Source organism: Macaca fascicularis, chromosome X, assembly GCF_037993035.2.
Source record: "Macaca fascicularis isolate 582-1 chromosome X, T2T-MFA8v1.1".
In the NCBI taxonomy this organism is placed as follows: Eukaryota; Metazoa; Chordata; class Mammalia; order Primates; family Cercopithecidae; genus Macaca; species Macaca fascicularis.
Genome location: NC_088395.1, coordinates 12057878 through 12081473, shown reverse-complemented (window position 1 = coordinate 12081473; position 23596 = coordinate 12057878). Strand labels below are relative to the sequence as shown.

The 23596-nt window shown below is 38.3% G+C and overlaps 1 protein-coding gene across 9 annotated transcripts in view; it reads right to left on the bottom strand.

The window, feature by feature from the left end:
* Positions 1–23596, bottom strand: part of FRMPD4 (FERM and PDZ domain containing 4) — an 864755-nt gene that overhangs the window by 417610 nt on the left and 423549 nt on the right. The window lies entirely within an intron of this gene.

The following is a 23596-nucleotide window of genomic DNA, read 5'->3' as shown; positions in this document are numbered from 1 at the left end:
GAACTACTTTTAAAAAGTGTCTTAGATTTACACATTTCTCCATGCCTAATTGATAGAAGTAATCAGCAATTAGTTGACTGAACAAACACTTTCAGTTTTCTCATAATGAGCACTATATAAGCTTTAATGTCTTGTGTTTTGCCCTAAATTCCAGAAATATTCGCCAAATTTGAAACCTGGAACAGTTTTAACATCACTTACCGATAAAAATGTTTATAGACAACTTTTATTCCTTGGTCACAATGTCCATTTTCTAGCTTAATAAATTTACATTACATTATACACATAACATTAAATTTTAGAGAAGTTACATTTTAACTCTTGAAGACTGGGAAATTTTAGAAAAATTCATGGGGGGTAGGGCAGTCAGCTCCATTGAGAGGAAAAAAGAGAAATTAAAAATAGTGGAAAGCTCAAGTCAGGTACTAGATTTATACAATAAAAATGAAACTATTCACTCCCAAAGAAATTTAAAGAAGCTGGTCATTAAGATGAATGAAATGGGGAAAAGAACTCACAAAGGCTTACCCTTTCAAAGGGTTAGAGTTTTCCAACTTTCTGGATATTTACATTACAAAAAGAAAATGATCTCTAAAACTTTGATCTTGAGCTCCCTCTCAAAATTTCTTCTTCTCAATTCAAAGTTTTGGTAGATTTATCCATTCGCTTGTCCCTCCTATCTGTTGATTCAGAGCAAGTCCCAACCCCTTGAAAGTTGATTCTTCCACCAGTTTTCCAGATCTCATCTCCTTGAGAGCTAGCCTCATCAATTATCCACTTTTCCACTGTGACCATCAGCCTTTTCCTTTCCATTCCCCACTTTGCAAAACAGGTAGTAGGCTAGATCTGGCTTGCAGGCCATAGTTTGCCAACACCTACTACAATCTCCTCAAGGTGCTATCCCATGGTTCCATCCCTAAATCTACAAACTCAACATTTTGTCACTACCCCTGACTCCAGAGTCCTGACTTGTACCTAGTAATCACTAATGACACAAAGATCACTAATGACCACCAAACTTCCTGTGCAGTCTTCATCTTCTCAAGTTTGAAACTTGACCCTCAGTGGTTCCCAGGATGAACTCTAGTGTCTTTCTGATTGTTAATTATTACTTCTCAGTCACTTTTTTGTCCCTTTTTTCTACACTTCCCTAATGAAATATAAGCACTTTCAGGACCTTGTTTTTCCTTTTTCTTTTGAGACATGGTCTACTGGGTGATCTCCCTCATTCTCCATCCATCAATCCCCCATAGTCTTCCCTGACATCCTCTGCCAAGGCACTGGGATCCCTCCTTTTGTTCTCCCATTGAGGCATGGGTGCATACTCAGTTATCACTGATGGTTTCTTGACCCCAATATTCTACTCTGTAGTGAGGGCAGGGATGGTGTCAATTTGCAGAGGAATCCCACCATAAGAAAACACTTGGTCTCTTAAAAGAAGTCATTTATAATTGTAAGTGGTCTGTAATTAAGCTGATAAAATCAAGGACCTCAGGATGCTGTCTTCCAAAAAGAAAAAAGGAATGCATAAACAAGGGCATTCAGTTTCCAGTAATAAGAAGTTTATTTGTGACAGCCTTCTGTGTGAAAACAACTGAACAAGTGGAAACAAATAAACAAATCATCACCTTAAATCTACAAAGAACAGGAAAGTAGAAAAACTAATGGAGCATAGTTGAAAAGGAAGCAAATAGGAATTATATAAATAAAAATATAAAAACTAATTTAAAAACCCAATGGACACGTTTAACAGAAAATCAAGCGGAACTGGAGAAAGAAAGACTTATTGAACTGGAAAATGAAGCAGAAGAAATTATCCAGAGTGTAGCACAGAGATATAACATGTTGGTAAATACAGAAGAGAGGGTAAAAGATATAGAGGCTCCAGTGAGAGTATCTAACCTACATTTACTAAAGAGTATTGAAGAGAGGCAATACTTGAAGACATAAGATCTGATAATATTTTACTCTGATAAAATATATTATTATACAGCTTCAAGAAGTCATAATTACCAAAGAACAAAGAGTATAAATGAAAACACAAAAATTAGAAATGAAACACAAACCTAGAAATGTATATATTTTTAAAGTGTCCAGAGTAAAAAAAAGATATTATCTTGAAAAGAATTATAATGAGACTTAAAACAGACTTCTCAGCAACAACAGAAGTTACAAGACAGTGGAATTATACCCTTAATGAGCTAAGAGAAAATAACTGCCAACCTAGAATAATATAATCAACAAAAATACCTTTTAAGAATAAAAAGCAAAATAAATACATTTTTAAGGCAAATTAAAATAGAAATAGTTGACCACCAACAGAGGCACTTGAAATGAAATTCTAAAGCATATATATAAACCAGGTTAAAAAAAAAAGAAGAAAGATGCCAGAAGAAATTCATAAGATGCATGAAGAAAAGAAGTTCAAAGAAAATAGAAAATATATTTGGGTAACTCCAAACCAACAGTGACTGTATCAAGCAAAATTCATCTTATCTTGTGAGACAAATTAAAATACACAAAAACAATAACAGCATGTATAGTAATTTTATGGAGTTTAAATATTTTTCTTATTCCATGGGAGGATGAAAATATTAACTTTAGATTTTGATAACTAACAATTCATGTTTGATTTTTTTATGGTAACCACTAAAGGGAGAGAAACCTGCCAAGTCAGATAGCCCTGGAAGTGGATGGCACTTGAGTGTCACACCCATACCCAGTCATCATTCGCAGTAGATGCACAAGATAGATGGAAACATAAAAAGTCCCTGCCTTGGCAGGCCCAGCTTTCCCCTGTGCCCTGCCCCTCGCCACCCCCCCCCCAAATAAGACAACAATCAAAAAAATAGACAAGGAACATGGAATCATTGAAAGAAACACAAAGCACAAAATAAGATGGTAGATTTAAATCTATGCATGTGAATATCCATAATTACAAAATAGTAAAATAAAAGGTGAAGTTATAAGATAAAGTCAGATTAAAATTTTTAAAATTCCAACTTTATGCTGTTTGTATGAAACATATAAAATTCAAGGCAATAGAAAGAAAGTTCAAGCATACATAAAGCATAAAGAAATCTAAAGAGGAACATCCACCTACCAGCAGAAATAGGGTGGAAAATTTAATCATTGATTTTCTTGCCTGCTGAGCAGATAAAGACTTCTGATAATATTAGGGTACTGCCCTAATTGAAAATAGTTACCCATTATGATCAGCTTCTTAAATTAAGTTAACCTGGTTGCATTGGATTGGTGATAACAAAGCTTCATAAAGCAGTTGCTCCTTTTTTGCTCCATATGAATATATTCTCTATGAATATGAATGCTGTCTTATGCTGGATATACCTCAAGAAAAACTACTGATTTATGACAATGATATTTATTTATTGAAGGGAAGGTGAGAAACTGGGTTGCTGATGGTTTCTGAATTTTATTTTAATGGTTTCCTTTCATTTTCACTGAGAATAGGCTAGAAGGGCAGTGCTCAGAACACAAATGAGTAGAATCCAATCTGTGGGGACCTGTTAGCTTTGCTCCTGCACAAGCACAGATGTCCTCTGTGATACAATCAGCAACTCTCACACCAAGGGGATCACGAAGACTGTGTCAACAGAGCAGAGCAAATCTGTAACACCAGGACACAATGCAACGATGCCCTACCTGAATGCTGATCCAAGGTATCATATAAGAGGACACCATGCTTTGTGCACTGCAAGTGCACCACAGTAATTTGTTTCCAAAATAGATACTCTCAGATATCAGGCTATAGTATCTGCGTGTTCCATTCCTTAATTCATTGAACAAATATTTACTGTGCACTTATGACTAGGAGTTAGGTATACAATGGTTAGCCAAGAAGATGGCCTCTACCATCACTGTGTATGCAGCTTAGTAAATGACCAAATGATCAAATCAGCTTATTTTTATATACCAATTTCTCACTTCATAAACAACATGAATTACTATTAAGTACTGAAAACACAAGTTCAAAGATTTTTAAGTAATTTTGTCACTTACCTAAAAGGCAAGAAACAGTCCATAAGACTTTCAGGTCTTTATTTTTTTAAATCACTATCAGTGGTTTAAATTTTAACCTCTGCACAGTGAAAATGACTTTCTAAGTGTCTCTCAGAGATAATTACATGTAGACAAATTCCACAAAGACAAACAGAACTTGGCTGTGAGCATACAAGGACCTCTGGAGCAAGGGTTGGCAAACTATAGCCCCTGGGCAAAATTCCACAGCGACCTGTTTTGGTAAATAAAGGTGTATTGGAACCCAGCCATGTTCATTTGTTTATATATTGTCAATGGCATATGTCACGCAACAACAACAGAGTTGAGTAGCTGCAACAAGGATTATGTAGCCCGCAAAGCTTGACATATTTACTCCGTAGTCCTTTCTAGAAAAAGTTTACTCTAGAAGAAATCCAGGGAGGGAATATCTCAGCCATAAGTAAAATGTTTCTAGCTTCTACACACAAATGTTGAAATGCCAGGGGAAGAAAAGCCCTTTCAACACTTGGCGCATGCCATGCTGGCTCCCTGGAGTTGGTTGGGCAGTTATTTGGTCAAGATTTTTATTAAAACAAAACATTTATGTTCACATAATTAAGCCATCCCCGTTTTTTTTTTTCCTTAGCAAATGCCAATATGGCTCCTGGGCCACCTTCCCTGCCTTGGTAAGCCAGGAACAGGGCACTGCTCTGAAGAGTGCACATTGTTCCCAATTGTCTCTGGGACAGCCTGTTGCCTTTCTGTGAAAGCCTGGTCTCTGTCATCCACTTCCCTACAGTGTCTGTTGTGGCACGCTTCATCAGGAAGCTCCAAACTGCTGCCAGCACACCCGCTCCTTCAAGAGCTTATTATACTATTCAATTCAAATGCACAAGCCCGGAGCACAGCAGGGAAGAGAAGTCCAAAGTCCACTTCTCCAGAGCCCAGATATACACACAGAAATGAAAAGATAGGCAAGGGGAAGTACATCCTCCTGATCTCTTTGTGTGGTCGCAGTAACAGAATCCAAGTAACCTTTGAAAATTAGCTAATAAGCATCAAAATTCTTTGGTCATAAGGACCCTGAAAAGACAAAAACAAGCTTTCTAAAACTGCATACTGCAGGATCTTCAGGATATAGGATGGTTTCTATGTAAGCTCTGCAATGACCTTGGTGAGAACGTATTTATTTAACTGTCTCAGAGTGAAGAGTGGATCTGTATAGAATACAAGGTGGATGTTAATGAGATGCCAGAGAATTGTGAAATGGGAAGTAAAGCCAGTGAGTTCTTGTATTTCTGTAGCTGCGAACAAAGGGAGCAGGAGCATGCTGGAATATGCTAGGACCTCACAGCTGAGATAATTCTGTCAAGGTTGTGATGTCCCTGAAAATCAAATGGTCATTCCAAATATATGGTGCCCAACATACTGTGATCATCCCAGCCCTTTAGTTACTATAGCTACATGCAAACACATACCCACACATCCCTACACTTACCTGCACTTGTCATCTCAGAGCCCTCTCTTACTCCTCTCCTTCCACTGACTCCTCATCCAAACGTTTGCCAAGTTCTCATAACCCTTGGTCTGCCTCATGTGTGCTGTGACATTTGTCTCCTGCTTATGCTCATTGGTCCTTAGTGCAGGCCCCCTCTCTTCCACAAGATGATTGCAATAGCTTTCTTTGCTTTTATTATTTTTACTCCTATTTTTTTATTGCAGGACAACAGACACGCAGCAAAGTGTATTGATCTGAAGTATGCAGTTTGATGAATTTTTACATATGGATACACTCATGTATACAGACCATTTCCAGCACCTCAGAAGGCCCCTTAGACTTCTTCTCAGTCAATACTCTCCCAAAGGCAACCACTACTATGATGACGAACACTATAGACTAGTTTTGCCTGTTTTTGAACTTCATATAAATTGAATTATTTGTGTCAGATTTCTTTTGCTCAACATTGGTCTCTGAGATTCATCCAAGTTGTTACATGGAGCAATGATGCATTCTTTTTCATTGTGCTATATTCATATGATGAAATGCTATGCAACAATGTATTTATTTATTTTACTGCTGATGAATGTTTAAGTTGTTTACAGTTTGGGGCTATGGTGGATAAAGCCTGCAGTGGCCTTTTGTTAGTCTCTGACTTCTAGTCTCTTCCTCATCATTGCTTCTTGCACAAGCCACCAAATTAGTATCTCCACAGCAAAACTCCTGTTATGTGCCTCCGCAGCATATACAGTTCCAATGGCTTCTTGCTGGCTTTCTGAGTAAAACTACTCTCCTTGTTCCAACATTCAAGTTTCCACTACTGAGTTTGAGTCATCATCCAGCCTTTATCACCCAACCCTGTCCTCCATGTTTGTATTCATTCAGTCAAATTAGATATCTCACCACCAGTCCAGCACACCCCACACTTGCTTTCCCACTTGGTGACCTTTGTTTTTGCCATGGCTTGGGCCCTGAATGCATCCTTCTGAATACATTCCCATTTAGGCCTATGGAAAACATTCACCACCTATGCTCATCTAAAAATGCCAGATCCTCCAGGAAGTCTTGAGAAAGCATCATATTTCCCATCTTTGAAGTCCATTGCATTGGAAGATTCTGCCACTATTTCCAGTGGCACAGTAGTGCTAATCCCATGGACTTCATAATAATTACCTGGAAAACTGAATGGAACAAAGGGTCAACTGCTGTTCTCATTCAAACTTCCAATGCTACTTGTGCCATGTTCTTAAGGACATGCCTTTTTTAGGTTACTGGAATTCCATTTGGAAAGTAAACACTCACTTTCCAAATTGCTTAATCACTTAAGCAGTGGGAGAATCTGGCAAATCACAAGGAAGTAAATTAGTTGGATGAAGTTCAGTTTTTGGTTAATTTTAATAAAACAGTGCTTTAAAAGACATTGAATTTTGTGAGTTTAATAAGAGAAAGAAAATAATTAATAGGAAAGGATCACTGGTTACATTTGGCCTGTGTTCCCATAATGAATATTCACTCTTTTTTCCTTTCCTAAATGCTCGTCACTGCAAGGTCCTGTACTAGGAGCTGCATAGGGTGTAGGTATCAGAGACATGTAAACCTGGCCCTCAAAGATCTCACAGTCTATTGGAGAAAACTGAAAGAAAGATAAGAATTGAATAATTAGTGTAAATACTGCTTTGAGAAACATAAGGAAAACTTTTTGAGACAAAGAAATGCAATCAGTATAGTACTTCTGATTGTGGAAAGAATTTCTGTAAAAATAGCCTCTGTCAATTTAGAAACCATAGTGACACATTATTAGCTAATGCCTACTGAGTCAGTCTTTTGGGTTTTTTTTTTTTGTTTTGTTTTTGAAGCACAGAATAAGTTTTAAAAATGAATGACCAAAATCTCCTGTGAAAGTATAAAGTGGAGATGCAGCCAAGGTGGTGGTTAGGGTCTTAAGTTTGCATGTAGTCACTCTTGGATTCTCTTGAAATTATCCATGAGATACAGTTGTGAAAATTTTTTAGAGTAGCCAACCCTGTGCAGGAATTTATATACATTAATCTAAAAACAATTATGGAAGCTGGGCATGGTGGCTCATACCTATAATCCCATCACTTTGGGAAGCCAAGGTGGGAAGATTGCTTGAGACCAAGAATTTGAGACCAGACTAGGCAACATAGTGAGACCCTGTCTCTGCAAAAAACAGACAAACCAAAAAAACTTAGCCAGCTGCGGTGGTACATGCCTGTAGTCCCAGCTACTTAGGAGGCTGAAGAAAGAGGATTGCTTCAGCCCAGTAGTTAGAAGCTGCAGAGAGCTCTGATTGTGCCACTGCACTCCAGCCTGGATGACAAAGTGAGACTCCGTCTCAAAAAAAAAAAAAAAAAAGATTATGGAAAGAATTCAATCATCAAGTCATTTAAGTGCTTTGCTGCCTAGGACACTTCAGCACATTTACGAAGATTTCCACATCTGACTTTTGGCTGTCATCACCTTTGCCGTCTAGGGACAATTTTAGGGTTCCTTCTAATGCTTCCCTGGTCAGTATGTCTCTGGAGCCACTTGCCTGTCACCTGAGAATGTGCTTCTCTTCTCTCTGTCAGTGGTGGGGGAAGCTTGAGGGTCATTCATCTTTTCTTACCAGAGCTTTAGCAGCTTGTCGAAATGTTTCCAATTTGCCTTCCTCCCTGCCTGTGGGCACAGGCTAATTCTGTGGAAACCTGGGCAGCAGGATTTCTGGGACTATGTAAACCCTCACCTCTCCCCGTCCGCTATCTACCTGACCCTTCACTAAAGAGAATTGAATTTAGGCGAGTCAAATGTGCATCTGAGGCTACTTCTCTGCATAAAGTCAAAGAAAAATCCTCATAAGAACTGTTTCCCTATTGAGGAGTTCTATTTAAGTCAGAATGCACAAGGAATTTTTTCTATCAATCATGCTTCCAAATTCCCAATCTTCCCTACCCCTAATCTTGCACTGGGCTGCAACTAACTGGTAAAATGGCAGAGTAAGATCTGATCTGCAACGTTCATATTTTACAATAGCCACCCTATTAATGAGGTTCTCTATGGCATATTGTTCTACAACAGATTGTATCATGTCTTCATCATGAATGATTCATTTCATAAGACATGCATCAAGTCAAAATTCAAAATCAGGCATCAGGCTATATTTTATATGTGATTGTAAAATAAAAATCTTCCCAGGGAGGATTTTGCCTCAAATGAGTTATTGAGTGATGGGAAGGGCTACCTTAAATGGCTCCACTGGGCAGAAGCAGGCAAGGAGGCTGCTCTTTCTCTATCGATAAGGAACAGTGTCAGGAAATCTACACCTCCTTGTCCCTGGCTTATTTTCTTACTTATACTATCTTGGAACCAAAAGGAGGATGTGGGTTGTATATTACAGGCTTACTATAAAGCAGTGGTTCTCAACCATGAGTGATTTTGCTCCCAGGGGACATTAGGTAATGTCTGTAGACATTTTTGATTGTCACAACTATGGAAGGGAGAGGATACTAGCATCTAGTGTGTAGAGGCCAGGGATGCTGCTAAACATCCTACAATGTACAGGACACACAGTCCCCAGCAAAAAAAGAATTATCAAGCCCCTAATGTCAATAGTGCTGATATTGAGATACCCTATTTTACTCTGATGTTGCCACTTTAATTGTATAAGGCTTTTCGGTAATAGAACACAAATTCCTTCTTGTTTTCTCATTATTATAAATAGCCACTTGGGACTTAGTATATTAGAGATAATATTTAGTACTGACACCTTGGTAAGTTGGCATCATTACTTTCATTGTTTACAATAAAAATAAATATATAAATAAATAAGTTACATATATAAAAAATAAGTCATGTCATATTCTGAGTAAAACCTCCTAGTTGGAGGTGAAGTGAGTTTTCTCTGTAATTGCCTAGATGACAGTGATCAAGTTCAGTCTTGAATGCTGTGTAGCAGCTCCTCAGCTCAGGACCGTACAGTCTACCTTGAAGAGTTCTCAACTTGGACACGTCCATCTTATGTTGAAAATGATGCAGATTTAGCTTGTAACATTTTCCACTGCTTGTGTAAAATAAAGTTTTACTTTGACTTGAGTCTTTTCTCTTTCGAAATATCTGTTTTCCTCTATAGTTAGCACAGCATTTTGGCCTATCCAAGGATCGATCTTTATGGTTTCCTCCCATATTGCCACTATCAGCCTAACTTAACCAATTTACAAATTTCTTCTTTTTTTGTTTTCTCTTTTTAAACTCTTCTTCTTATTTTGGGTTATTTCTATTAACCCAAGTAATAAAGAGGAATGAAATACCAATTAAAGGCCTAAATAATGTTTTTCTAGTGATAATTTAATATACCCATGGAATACTAGTTAAAATGAGATATCAGTTTAGTATATATAGATATACACTTTCATAGTCATCAAATATACTACAAACTTACAATTTATCAATTGCTCTGTATTCTGAATTTACTATTACAATAAGCACATTTATCTCCTAATTAAGAAGACTAATGAAAAAGAATAAACCAAACCTATCATTTTTATTTCCAATTAAATCTCAATTAAGGTCACCATTATTATAACTGATTAATTTTACTCTCCATCTATGTTATCTGATGTGGCTAAAATCAAAATTTCATCTTTTTTTTTATTTAAGTCTTGTGGGAAAAGATCTTACCTCAATTTTTAATATATAAAGTACATTCAGATTTCATTCCCTTTAAAGATTCTTTCTGAATAAACATTTTACTGTTAGCATTGAGTAACAATGCTGAAATTCTTTACAAAGAGTTGACATGTTTGTGGTACCTTAGTCCTTGGCAGTGGGCTGATTCCAACAAATACTGTTTGTGGAGAAAGTTGCACCTCTCCCACAGAGAGGTCCTGTAACCTCTCCCCTTCCCTAACATCCTCCAGTTTATTATATTTGGGCTATTTGAAGACCTTTAACCAAAATGCACATTCATTGCCAGTATCACTGTACATTCCATTGACCATCTTGCAACTATACCAAATGCTTGGTCTTTGCACATAAGTGTCCAATGGCTGTATGTGATAATATTAAATTACAAGTTGTGATGGAAAATTTGAGTTTGTGCAACTTTATTGCATTATATATATTGCATTATTCCAAAAAGTTTACCTGGAAAATAAGAATCACTGGTAAATATTTAAATATTCTTAATAATATGAGAGTTGGGGTCTTCTTAAACACTTTTTTCAAGCTAAGATTTTATAATGAGTAAGCTCTTTGAGTAATAGCCACATTTATTAAGCTTATCAGAAGGTAGGCAACACATGACCCAAGTATAAGGAATAGACTTGCTATCTAAGAGCTGTCATGATAACCTCAGCGAAGTGTTAGTAGCATCTGGGCACAGAACTGTTCATCATGGCCTCATCCAAATGAGCTCAGGATTAGCCTTGCACATTTCACTTAGTATTTCATTACCTCTAATAAGATGCTAATAGTAATTCTTCTATGATTGTGTGAGTATTGAGATATTGTATGCTATATGCTTAAGTAGTACTTGACACATAGTAAGCAGTCAATAAATACTAACTATAATAATAATAAAACAAATTACCCAACATCTAATAATTATCTAACCAATTGTTTAGCTTGAAAAAAAATAAAGCAAATGTTGGTGAGGAGTAGACTTCACAGGCAAAACAGTCAAGCGAAAATTCCCAATCTGCATATAAACTATCATGACAGAGCAATATTGCCAAAAGATACGGATACATGTAAAGAAACCAGCCCAGGGCAGGGTGACCCCCCACAAACAGCAGACTCCTATTATTCTGCCACAGGTAACCTGCTCCTGCCAGAAGCCAAAAACTGCAGCCTACTTTTCTGAAGTGGTAATCTTGGGACTGAGGCATGGGCTACCTTGGGTTGTTCCCTATTTCCTTTTTTCCAGCTGCTTCCATTTTGGTTTCTTCCATAAGGTTAGGGAGCTTATCCATAAAGCAAGAAGTACTCTGCTGTGTGGAAAGGGTAAAAGCCTGGGGATACAAGCTACATACAGTGAGTACTGGACAGGCTTCTCCTTATTTAAACTGCCACGATGAAGGTAACTCATTGTATCCTTAAGCATCTACTACTTTAGGTTTTACTCCAAGGCTACAGAGTTGACATTGAGCCTCCATTGTTCTCCAACACGGTATCTGGCACTTACTAGGGATATTTCATAAGTTAGCTGAATTTGAACTTAAACAAATAGCCATTGAGTGTTTACTATATGGTCAGCATCATTTCTAGCCAGGGCACAAGTGTCCTTGAGAAGTAGGATGTATTTTTTTATTTAAGTAAGTATAAAACTATGCTGTATTTGTAAAAATCTGTGAAATGTCAAAGGAACATAGAAAATGCAATGACTAAATTGATTTTTGGAGGACTGGTGAGAATTTCTGGAGGAAGTGATGTTTAAACTGGGTCTTGCAAGACAGACCAACATGGGAGAGGAGGAAAAAGAGAATTGAAAGAAGAACCTGTGTGAGACACGGAGCAGAGCATCTGTATATTGTTTGGGGGTGGCCACTGCTGCAATCGGAGTGGACAGATTGGGAGAAGTTGCAGAAGTATCATCTGGTAGAGCCAGATGATAAAGACTTTTACAAGCTCTGCTAAAGATACTAGACTTCATCCATACACCGATGACAGGCCAGTTCAGGTTTTTAAGTAAAGAAAGACACGATCTGATTTGCTTGTTGGACCAGGACAGTGCAAGGGTATGGGAGAGACTGGTGCTATGATGCCAGCTGTAACCAGCTGTAGTGAGTCAGGGAGGAGACAGTGATGCCTCTGTAATGGCGGTGGCACGTGGAGAAGTGAGGACAGACTTGAGATACCTTTAGAAGGCAGAACCCACAGGGCTCCCCAGCCCTTGACTGTGGAGAGTGAGAAAGAGAAAGCAGTTATAGACCATGGAGGTTTCCAGCTCAGGGCAACTGAATAGAGGAAACACTCCTGCTCTTTGTTGAAACACAGAAGAAGGGGCAGGAGAGAAGGGAGTGCGCTGAGGTCAGCTGGAGATGTGTTAAGGTTTAGAGACCTGCAGGATGGCAAGGTGGAAGGAGGTTACTGAACTGCTCTCACCTTTTCCTCATGGTCCTTGGATCTGATCATCTATTCCAAGTCAAAGCTTCTTCCAGAGTCTCCTGGATTAAGACCCTGTGGATCTAACATTGGGCCACTTTCACCACCTGGTTCTAATCACATCCCAAGGCAGTTTTCCTTCTCAGAGCTTTTTAAGTCATCTCTTTCTTGAGGTTTTCTTTTTTTCTTGCAGCTCTCTGGCTTCTGTTAGTTCAGGAACTACTTTTCAGATTACCTCGCACCTATCTCAAACCACTTGCATTCTTTTCTCACATTTGTTCACAATATGGAACACCACAGAGCAGTGCATGATTAGAAATCCTGAAAGAAATCTAACATGTCCTTTACTCCAGCATGTCACTTTACAAGTGGAAACATCTGAAGGCCAGAAAGAGTGGCATGAAGTGCACGTCACCTGACTTTTATTCAGACCCCATTCTCCTGCTTCCCCCTTTCATTCATTCCTCTTTCAAATTGCCTGTCCCCTTTCCAACCTACCTCCAGAGCTTACTGGCCCTCCCCTGGTTGTTCATGGGCCATATGAACTACCCACCCAACAGCCCTTGATCAGTAAGGACTGGGACACTGAAAACTCAGTCAGAGAATGCTCTTCCCACCTTCCATTGTCCTCCTTGTCATTTACACTGAAGTCATCCCCACATTGAAATCTTCATTAACCCCTCCGAGCCAGTGTCAGAGAATCCAAACTCTCTGTCCTCTAAGGTCTGACCCCACTTTGGCTTTTCAGATGCATCTACACTGAAGCTCCCTCCCTGATCCTCCTCTGAGCCGCTCTACCAACAGCAAGTCCCTGCAAGTCAGAATCACTGTATCCCACTTCTGCCTTTGTATTTGTTTTCATGTGATTTCCTTAACTCAAATTTTGTAAGCTTTTATTTTTCACCTTTAAACATTTTGGCCATTGTTCCAGGTCTATCTTGATTATCCCCTCCTTTGAGAAACCTTTCCCATTTTTTGCTTTTGTTGGAGAGTTTTAGAATTGACTTGAGGAATCCGCTAACTTTCTATCCTCTTCTTCTCCTGTGTTCCCATGGTATTTTATTCACATTCTTCCACGCATCTATTGCTAGCATGACTTACTTTTGTGTCCTACAAAACTAAAAGTTTCCATAGGGCAGAGACTGTTTGGTTCATTAGTGCATTTCTCATAACCTATGGATACTTGATTGTTGAATGTTACTGAAATGACTAATCCTAATCATAAACTAGAGTACTAGGAAGTTCCACAACCCTGTTGAGATAGAGAAGTGTCTTGGGGTGCTTTACATTTTTTTTGTCATTCCTAAGGAAAAATAACTTCCAGAATTTATCAGAAACAAGGAACTCTGGGTTTGGGAGTATTTTTATCTTGGCCCTTATTCCTTATGTCCTTTTCAAGATGAGAAAATCTTATGAAACTAGGGTATTTGAAAGGCCCATCAAATTTTATAAGTTAATAGCCATAAACATAAGAAATTTGACTTATTTATTCACAGGATAACTTTTCACCTTTTTTTTCCTTCTTCTACCTTCTTTCTTCTTCCTCTTCCTCCTCCTCCTCCTCCTCTTCCTCTTCTTCACTTCAGAGAAAGTTAATCACTACTGCTTGCAAATAAAAACTAACTTAGATAAACTTGGCAATTTTGCCAAACTTATATTTCTAAAGTACAAATTTGAAGACAGTTTCTTAAACTGAATGCATGTGCTCTGGGTGTCTCATGCTGTGAATGAAGACAAATATGTCATGAGTCCCATATAGTGAAAGCAAGACTGTACTGAGTCTTCTGACATTTATTCCTAGATATTTATTTCCACTGTTGCTTGGGTGTTGTTCTGAGTTTTCTCATGGTCCTGGAAAGTCATGCTTATTTTTCTAGGCTAAAATTCTTGCAGCCATGCTCTATGGACAGATTTTCAGTCCTCTATCGCCCATCTGGCTTTGAGTTGATGGTCACCCAGATATGCTTAGCTTTCTCTATATGTAAGTACTTCTAACTATACACAGAGAGAGGTGGAGGGGCCATTGGGCCATGTACCTTTTAGGTTGGATGCTCTTGTTTTTATAACAGAATCTTACACTACCCACCCCCAGTTGATATTCAAATCAGATAAATTAATAAACATCTCAGAGCTTCTCCCCTTAGGTTTTGGCCAACAGCAATGACCTTGACCCCTCTGCTGTGTAATATTTATCAAAAGCCCTGCAACGAGAATGGTTTTTGGAGGACTGCCTAGAAATCTACATATAAGACCTCCATTTCTCTAAACCCTTCCTGCACCCATGATAGACACTGCTACTCAATAACAGAGCATTTCCTTCTGAGTCTGAACTTAGCTATGAAACTTTCCAACATAGTTATTAGAACAGCTACTATAAGTGAATCAGAGCTGATATGCCAGTTGAAATTGCTTGACATACTAGGAACAATGATCTAAATGGATTAAGGTAGAACATTGAGAGTTTGTGTATTCAGTTGAACAGAAGTCTTGATGATTCATAAAACTGGTTTAATGAATTGTGCTTTTTAACTGTGACAACAGTTTACATTGAGGGGATCTGTGTGTAGCTCCATACCACACTTATCAGCATCCTTAGCTCACAACATCATCTTTATGAACAATTAGGGATTTCTCTCAGGACTAAAAATCAAGAAAACCTGTGGTTCTTAAAAACAAACAAACATAAACAACAGCCAACAGACACATGAAAAAATGCTCGTCATCACTGGCCATCAGAGAAATGCAAATCAAAACCACAATGAGATACCATCTCACACCAGTTAGAACGGCAATCATTGAAAAGTCAGGAAACAACAGGTGCTGGAGAGGATGTGGAGAAATAGGAACACTTTTACACTGTTGGTGGGACTGTAAACTAGTTCAACCATTGTGGAAAACAGTGTGGCGATTCCTCAAGGATCTAGAACTAGAAATACCATATGACCCAGCCATCCCATTACTGGGGATATACCCAAAGGATTATAAATCATGCTGCTATAAAGACACATGCACACGTATGTTTATTGCAGCACTATTCACAATAGCAAAGACTTGGAATCAACCCAAATGTCCATCAGTGACAGATTGGATTAAGAAAATGTGGCACATATACACCATGGAATACTATGCAGCCATAAAAAAGGATGAGTTCGTGTCATTTGTAGGGACATGGATGCAGCTAGAAACCATCATTCTCAGCAAACTTTTGCAAGAACAGAAAACCAAACACCACATGTTCTCACTCATAGGTGGGAATTGAACAATGAGATCACTTGGACATGGGAAGGGGAACATCACACACTGGGGCCTATTATGGGGAGGGGGGAGGGGGGAGGGATGGCATCAGGAGTTATAACTGATGTAAATGACGAGTTGATGGGTGCTGACGAGTTGATGGGTGCAGCACACCAACATGGCACATGTACACATATGTAACAAACCTGCACGTTGTGCACATGTACCCTAGAACTTAAAGTATAATAAAATAAATAAATAAATAAATAAACAACAGAAAACCTGGTTACTTTTAATCTTATCAACATGGGAAAATCTTACAGTCAAATCTCTGGCCTACCTTTAACAGAGGCACTTTCTTCTGTTCTCAAAAGGAGAAAGTTCAGGATCCTATGGCCTGCATACTTAATTATTAATATGACTATTAGCTGCATCATTTTCCTTTCATTAAGCTACCCTTTCCCCAGTTTCTTTGACTATTTCTTTTACCCACTATTGCCTGTATTTTGATAGGCTGCCAGAAATCATTCCTGGAGGGAGGTAAGATATGTGGCATGATCAAAAGTGAGGGATGTATCCCTGTCAAGAAATAGACTCCAGGGGGCTAATTCTTTTTCTTCCCAACAGTATTTAATCACTCCAGTCATTCTTTGTTTCTATTTACAATCATCCATATCCTACAATGCTTCATTCTCTCTCACAGTTCTCAGTTCTTTCCCATGATTCCCTGTCACCCACAATTCTGTTCTCTTCTACAAATCCCTGTCTCTCCCACAATTCTGCCTTCTCTCCTATAGTTCTCTCATCTCCCACAATTTCTTATCTTTCCCACAATTCCCTGTCTCTCCCACAATTCCATATCACTCCCCACAATTCTGTTCTTTCCCACAATTCCCTGTCATACTCACAATTCTGTTTTTTTACCATAATTCTGGTTCTCTCACAATTCTATCCTTTCCATAGTTCTGTTATGATACAGCAAGAAGGCCCTAACCAGAGGCAGCCCCTCAACTTTAGGCCTTCCCAACCTCCAGAACTATGAAAAATATATCTCTTCTTTATAAATTACATAGTCTGTGATATTCTATTACAGCAATAGAAAATGGACCAAGACAGTTTTGCCATTTTTAAAAAGCCATATCAAACATTGTGCTTAGTGCTGCAGTAGTTTTACATTACAGTAGGAGCTTCTTAGCTCAGGTTAAACTGGTAGCATTTGTATAGTGCTATCCGTTATCACTTAGCTTAGTTCCTGATGTGTAAATGGACAGTCAATGAAGCAGTCAATAAGCAGACACTGAAGGGATAAAGGATTCAATGCATTTCCCAGGAGTGAGCAGTGAGCTTCACAATCTGGGAGAAACACTCAGATAAGTGTGAGCACTTGTTGAAGCACACAGCCAACATGGGGAGAGACAGGAACTACCCCATGCCCACCTGTCCTTCCAAGGGGCAGCTGTTTCTTCCATGAGCATGGCCAGGTCCTGGTGGGATGCCCCAGAGGGCTGGAGTGTGCCCAGCTAAAGATGTCCCTTTCCCCATCCCAGCCTTCTTCCACCAGCATGGAGGTCACCAGGTGACTATACCTCATTAGGATTTTGTGCAGTTGAAGGGAAAACATCTATCCCAGGGACATTGGGGGATCAGGGGCCAAAGGCAAGTTCCTTGGGAGAAGTTATGGCCAGGGTTAGTTGAATCTAAATAACTCAGGCAAGTCCAACCTGCTGTGAAGTAGAGATGAAGGCAAAGGGCTATGAATCTGAGGTTGCAGCTCCTGAAGCCAAGGCTCAGCAAGTTGGAAGTGACTCAGGTCTGTCTTGCTTATCTACCCCACCCCCACTCCCATCTCCAGTATACCAGGGACTGTAGACAAAGTCACAGCCAACCCTGGGGCATGGGATCAATATCACAGTTGTGTTACATGGACATAGCTACCTTCACTCCTCAATTCCTTCTTCTGGCCTTTTTCATTTATGTCCTGCCCCACAGCTGTAAGAGAAGAACCTGAATAACAGAAACATTGCTGGTGGCTGTGATTCTTGTGGCATTCAGCATTAAATACTACTGCCCTTAGGTTAGTGGAAATTTATTAATATTAATGACAATGTCCTTGCCTACTGTGATTTTTTTCTGGGAAATTTTGAGAAATCCAAGGAGATAATGCAGATGTAAACACCACTTATGAGCAATGTTTTGCTCTAAAGCAGTGGTTCACAATCAGGAATGGTCATGTTCCCCAGGGGACATTTGACAATGTCTGGAAATATTTATGATTGTCACAACTGGAAGGGGGCACACTACAGGCATCTAGTGGATAGAGATAAGGGATGTCACTAACACCCTACATCACCCCCCATCCCAACAAAAAAGAATTATCCAACCTGAAAAGTAAATAGGGCTTGCTCTAAAGGAAAGGGTTTTTAACTGCTACAATTAATTCAAACTATATTTATTGTCTATTATGTACCAGATACACATCAGCCATTGTGTACTGCCAGACCTTTCCACTAAATAACAAAGTTGCTGTCCATCCAGCTCCTAAAGCAAGGTTCCCCACAATCCCCAAAAACTTGGAAATAAGGAATGTCGATATTTGATAACTAAACTTTAAAATATATAAATAATGAATTAGAATAGAAAAATGCAAACTCTCCTTAAAGAGGCAAAAAGTCTCCTAGACTGAATAGAAACAGTTAAGCAATGTCAACACCTACAGAGCAAGTGGGTGTCTTTTAGAAGAGGAGTTAGTCATCCAGTGTGTGTATGCAAGTAAAATGGTAAACTAAGAAAAAACTAAAAGGAGGAAGGTAAAGAGAAGGAATAAAAAATACACAATATTTAAACAATAAATATGTATTAAATTCTAAGTACCTTACAGAGGTTATATCGTTTGGTCTTCACAAAAATTCTATGAAGTTGTTACTATTATAATAAACAGCTATTTCTAGAAGGCAGACCACAGCAGAGTCCATGCATACACTTGCAAGAAGACATGGGCTCCCTCCAGACAAATCAAATATCCCTATTCTGATGGGTATATCCAGAACTATAAAAACCTGATGCAATTCAACAGTCAGCTTATATTACTAACACCCCTCATTCTGATTCTAGTCTCATCAAAGCAGCATTTTGATAATTTGGTTTCTCCTATAGATTCTCTGCAGGGATACAGTGAGCAGGTCAAGCTAACATGAACCTCCAGAAGACTTGAGAGGTCTCATGATACCTTTATAAGCTGGAAGTATGATTATTATTTGGCTTATCCCATAGATTGCCTATAGAGAAAGAAGGTATTGATGTAAGAAAGTGAACATTCCAGTCTGTTTGAGGACTGCATTTCTCATGGTGGATTCACACATAGACATTTCAATAGAAACCTATGTAAATAATCTCTGTGTGTTTACATAAATAAATGAGATACACATTTTTTTTAACTTGAATTATATGAACTTGAGAAATAGGATTCCGTCCCTGGGAGGCCAATTTATGCTCAGTCTAAGAATGAAATCTCATTCTCACAGCATTCCTTGATCAGGGCTATCACCCAGCCTTCTGTATTCATTTATTCATTAAAAAGATATTTACCAGGACTACACTGGGCAGTGGGGATATAGCAATGACTAGGATGACATGATCCTTTCACTGGTGGAGGTACACTCTCTAGTGTGGGAGCTATCAGTCTTACCACTGACCCTTTGCAAGTTAGATCAAAGACATGTCCAGAAGGAGAATTCACCATCTAGTGAAATCTCTGTGACAAACATCCATCATATGTGGGGTAACATCTTGGTCAAATACAATCTCTTTAACTGCTACATACCAATCATAAGAAAAACCCATTATAAAATTCTCTCTCTCTCTCTCTGTCTCTGTGTGTGTGTGTGTGTGTGTGTGTGTGTGTGTGCGTGTGTGTATACAGTTATGGGTTTATAGCCAAGTTTTTCTCAAGTGTTTGATATTCATACAGTGTTTCAAACACCTTCTCTGAGGAACAGATTTAATTACTTAGATCTCATAGTTTATTTTCTAAGTCTTTTTGGGCTCAATATCAATGTCCCTGTTTGGTGTGTATCTTTTGTTGCCATAAACTGTCATTAGCTTTTCAAAAGGGCATTTTATTTCATCATATGGAGCAATAGTCTTTACACATTCCTTATTCTAAGGAACACTGGAGTTATAGGGACACCCTCCAGGGACACCTGGCAAGTTGAGTGCCTCCCACAACCCCCAAATGACGCCTCCTTGCAGCAGAGCAGTTGGGTAATAGCTAGCTTTTTTGAATAATAGACACCGGGGCCTGAAGGGAAGAAGAAAGTGAGGGAGCAGATTTATAAAACACTGATGTAGAGCATAAGTTTATATGGTTCAAAAGACTATGTCTGATGCTGTGTTTTAGCACTTAATCACCACTTTAGATCAGTGAACACCTAATAAATATTTCCTGATTTATTAGTCTATTCTTTCCATAAGTAGAATGCATTGCTTTAAGGGCTATGCTATTATTCTTAGTCAAAGATAGCTTTAATGAAAATGATGTTTATTGACAAATACATAATAATCAACTTTACATATAGAACAAAAAACTAGGCTTGTAAAACAATTCCCATGTTTTGTAATTATGATACAACATAATGCAACTAAAAGACAATAAAGTAGAAATCTTTAATTCATACCATAATTAATACTAAAATGGTACATAAAATTTAAAAAGCATTGCTATATGAGTTCTGAAAGTGAAAATACTTAAAAAGCACAGGTTGACTTGCACTAAATTCAAGGAAAATTACCTAATATTAATTCCAGAGTCAACAGCCTTGGCTTTTTCAATACAAGTCAATTTTAATTTATTAGTCTTTCTTGTTGTACAACAGTAGCTACCCATTACAACAAGAATAATTTAAAGAAAAGCAAAGAATAAATTAAATGTAGAAAGAATCCGGTGTTTCTGTGAGTATTAAAATGGACAGTGACACTACAAGTGAATTAAGGTACAATTCTTTCTTGCTATTTCAAAGAATAGAACAATTTGCATATTTGTTCTCCACTGTATAAGACAAGTTGGATTTCAAATTGTTCCCCTTCTCCAGGCAATAATTTACATTGGATACCAATTGCATCACAGCAAGCGGACTCCCTGAAGTAAATCTACTTGCCACAAGTATTTCTGCTACATAATTCTTAGCATTCTTTCCCCCAGCCTTGCTTTCCACATTCCTGTATTCTTATTACTGCGAGCTGCGTGTTTTGCCTTCTAGCTGCAAAGTTGTGGAAGCGCATACTTGAAACAGTCAAAAATATAGTTGAAATGTTTGTAACAACAGACCACAGTCAGTCAGCATTAACAACCTGATAGGTGATGAACAGAAAAAAAAAATGCAGTCATAGTTACTATCCAGCTTTCATTAAAAAAATCCATATTCTATATTCCCTGGAAGAATATTAAGATGTATATGTACATGCCTTTGTGTAGGTACATGCACACCAAAACCCTTTATCTTTGGATTGGATTCACTGAAAGATTCAACATTTGGCCCAGTTATCTCAGTTATACTCCTATATACTCAAATGACAGATCATTCAACATTTTACCTAATGCGTGTCAAGAGACTTCACAACCAAGGAAGCATGGTTTGTTTATAATAATGCATATGAAAAAGTTGTCATTTAAATTGGCATAACCAGTTTGAAAAATACTGGATGAGGATCCTGAAGTATCTGACCTCAATTCATTCTTTATGTGACCCCGAGCAGGCCAGCTAGTGACTCCACACTTGTTTCCTCAATTACAAGCTAAAGATGAAAAGAATTACCTCATATCATTGTCCTAAATCTAAGTTAAATAATGAATACATAAATACATCTCGATTGACATGAAATCCACAAGCGCAAAACATTTATTCTACCACCATTAAAAAATGGTGGTAGAATAAGGGTGAGGCACCGAATTCATTGTTGATACTTTAGAAATAAAGCAACAATAATAATAGGTAACACCACCAAAAACAATAATAGATAATACTTATTTGCTATTTACTGTGTCTCAGGAAATGTTCTAAGTACTTAGTGTACATTAACACCCACAACAACACTTTTCAGTTGGTACTATTATTGTATACTATATACTATACTGTCTATAATCAGAATTGCCGCTACTTCCTAAAGTATCCAATCCAAAGCAAAGTCCTGCTTCCTTTCCCCTGAATCACTTAACACTATCTCAAATTCTATAAGAAGTGTTTTCTAATAATCTTTTAACTGAGACTTCCCACGGTTCCCCAGGATGTGTGTTCTCTCTCACTGCAATGGGCAGTAAATCCAACTTGTTCAGCTTCAGGTGTGTTCCAAGTCACTGTCTGGAAAGCATTGAAAAACATATGTTTGCCAAGCACAGGCCTATGAATTTTTATTCCCTAGGCCACAGACAGCAGGGTTTTCAAGCAGAGAAGTGAAATTACAAGTGCTGTTTTTTTGTAGGAAAATAACTCTTACAGTAATGTGGTAACAAACTGAATTATGAAGAAGCTGGCAGGATGAAGCCTGAGTAGGATACAACAACCCCCAGCAGAGGGGATGAGGGTAAGACTAAGACCACGAGTGCCATCAAAAGGAAAGGAGACCAGATTTGGGATACACGCCCAAGGTAGAACTAAGAAGTGATCAGAAACTGAGGGAGAGGGGAGAGGCTTTGCAATGTGATGCCTAGTGAGGAAACTGGGTGAACTTTGCTACCACTGACTGATTTCAGGAATAGGAGAAACAAGAAGAGGTTTGGGAGAAAAGATCATTCATAAAATTTGGCAATGATGAAGTTGATATTGCTGTAGGATATCCATGTAGAAAATGTCCTGTATTTGGAAGTATAGATAAGGAGATGGGGAGAGAATCCAGTGCCAATGATTTAAGAGTAATTAGCATATAAATGACATTTGAAGCCACGAGGACAGATAAGATCATCCTGGGATAGAATGTACTATGAGGCCTTAAAGGGAGCCAAGGACAATCCTCTGGGAACCATAACATTTGATGGAACATCCAGCAAAGAATAAGAAGAGTCAAAGAAGTATAGGAGAATTAAGATAAAGTGAAGAACTAGAAACCAAAAGGAGAGAAAAGTTCAGGTAGTAAAGTGGTACTGACAAATGTTACCATGCAGTTCAAGGAAGATGAAGATCAAAAACTGGCCTTTGGACTTGACAGGGAAGCCTCCTAGGGAAACCATTAAGGAGAGAGGCAGCAAGGGAAGTGGGCTAGAGGAAAAGCCTTTTTACTTATTTTTTTACCCAACCAGGGATTTGAGCATGCCAATTAACCATGCAGATGCAGCCAGGGAGCTAGGAAGATTGAAGATTTGGGAAGAGAAGTGATCATTAAAGTCACAAGATGAAGGGGAGGGAATCCAAGGCCTTGGGATGATTAGCGTTGTAACAAAGAAACCCCATCTTCTTCCAAAACAAGACATAACGATGTAAGCAGTCCATCTTAATGTATTTAAGGGAAATTTTTTTCCAATTACCTCCATGTTTCTGTAAAATATAAGGTCATCTATATGTATGCACATGTGTAGGTGGTGGTAGAAACTAGAATGGGGAGTGTCAAGAACAGATTACATTAATAAAGTGATATACGATACACATACATGTTGCTACTTCTGTCACTTAAATATGTTTTCAAATAATCTTTTATCAATAGAAATAATAGAAATATAAATATGGGTACTACACAACATTAAAGAAAATACATGTCTGCCTCTCATTATTGCATTTT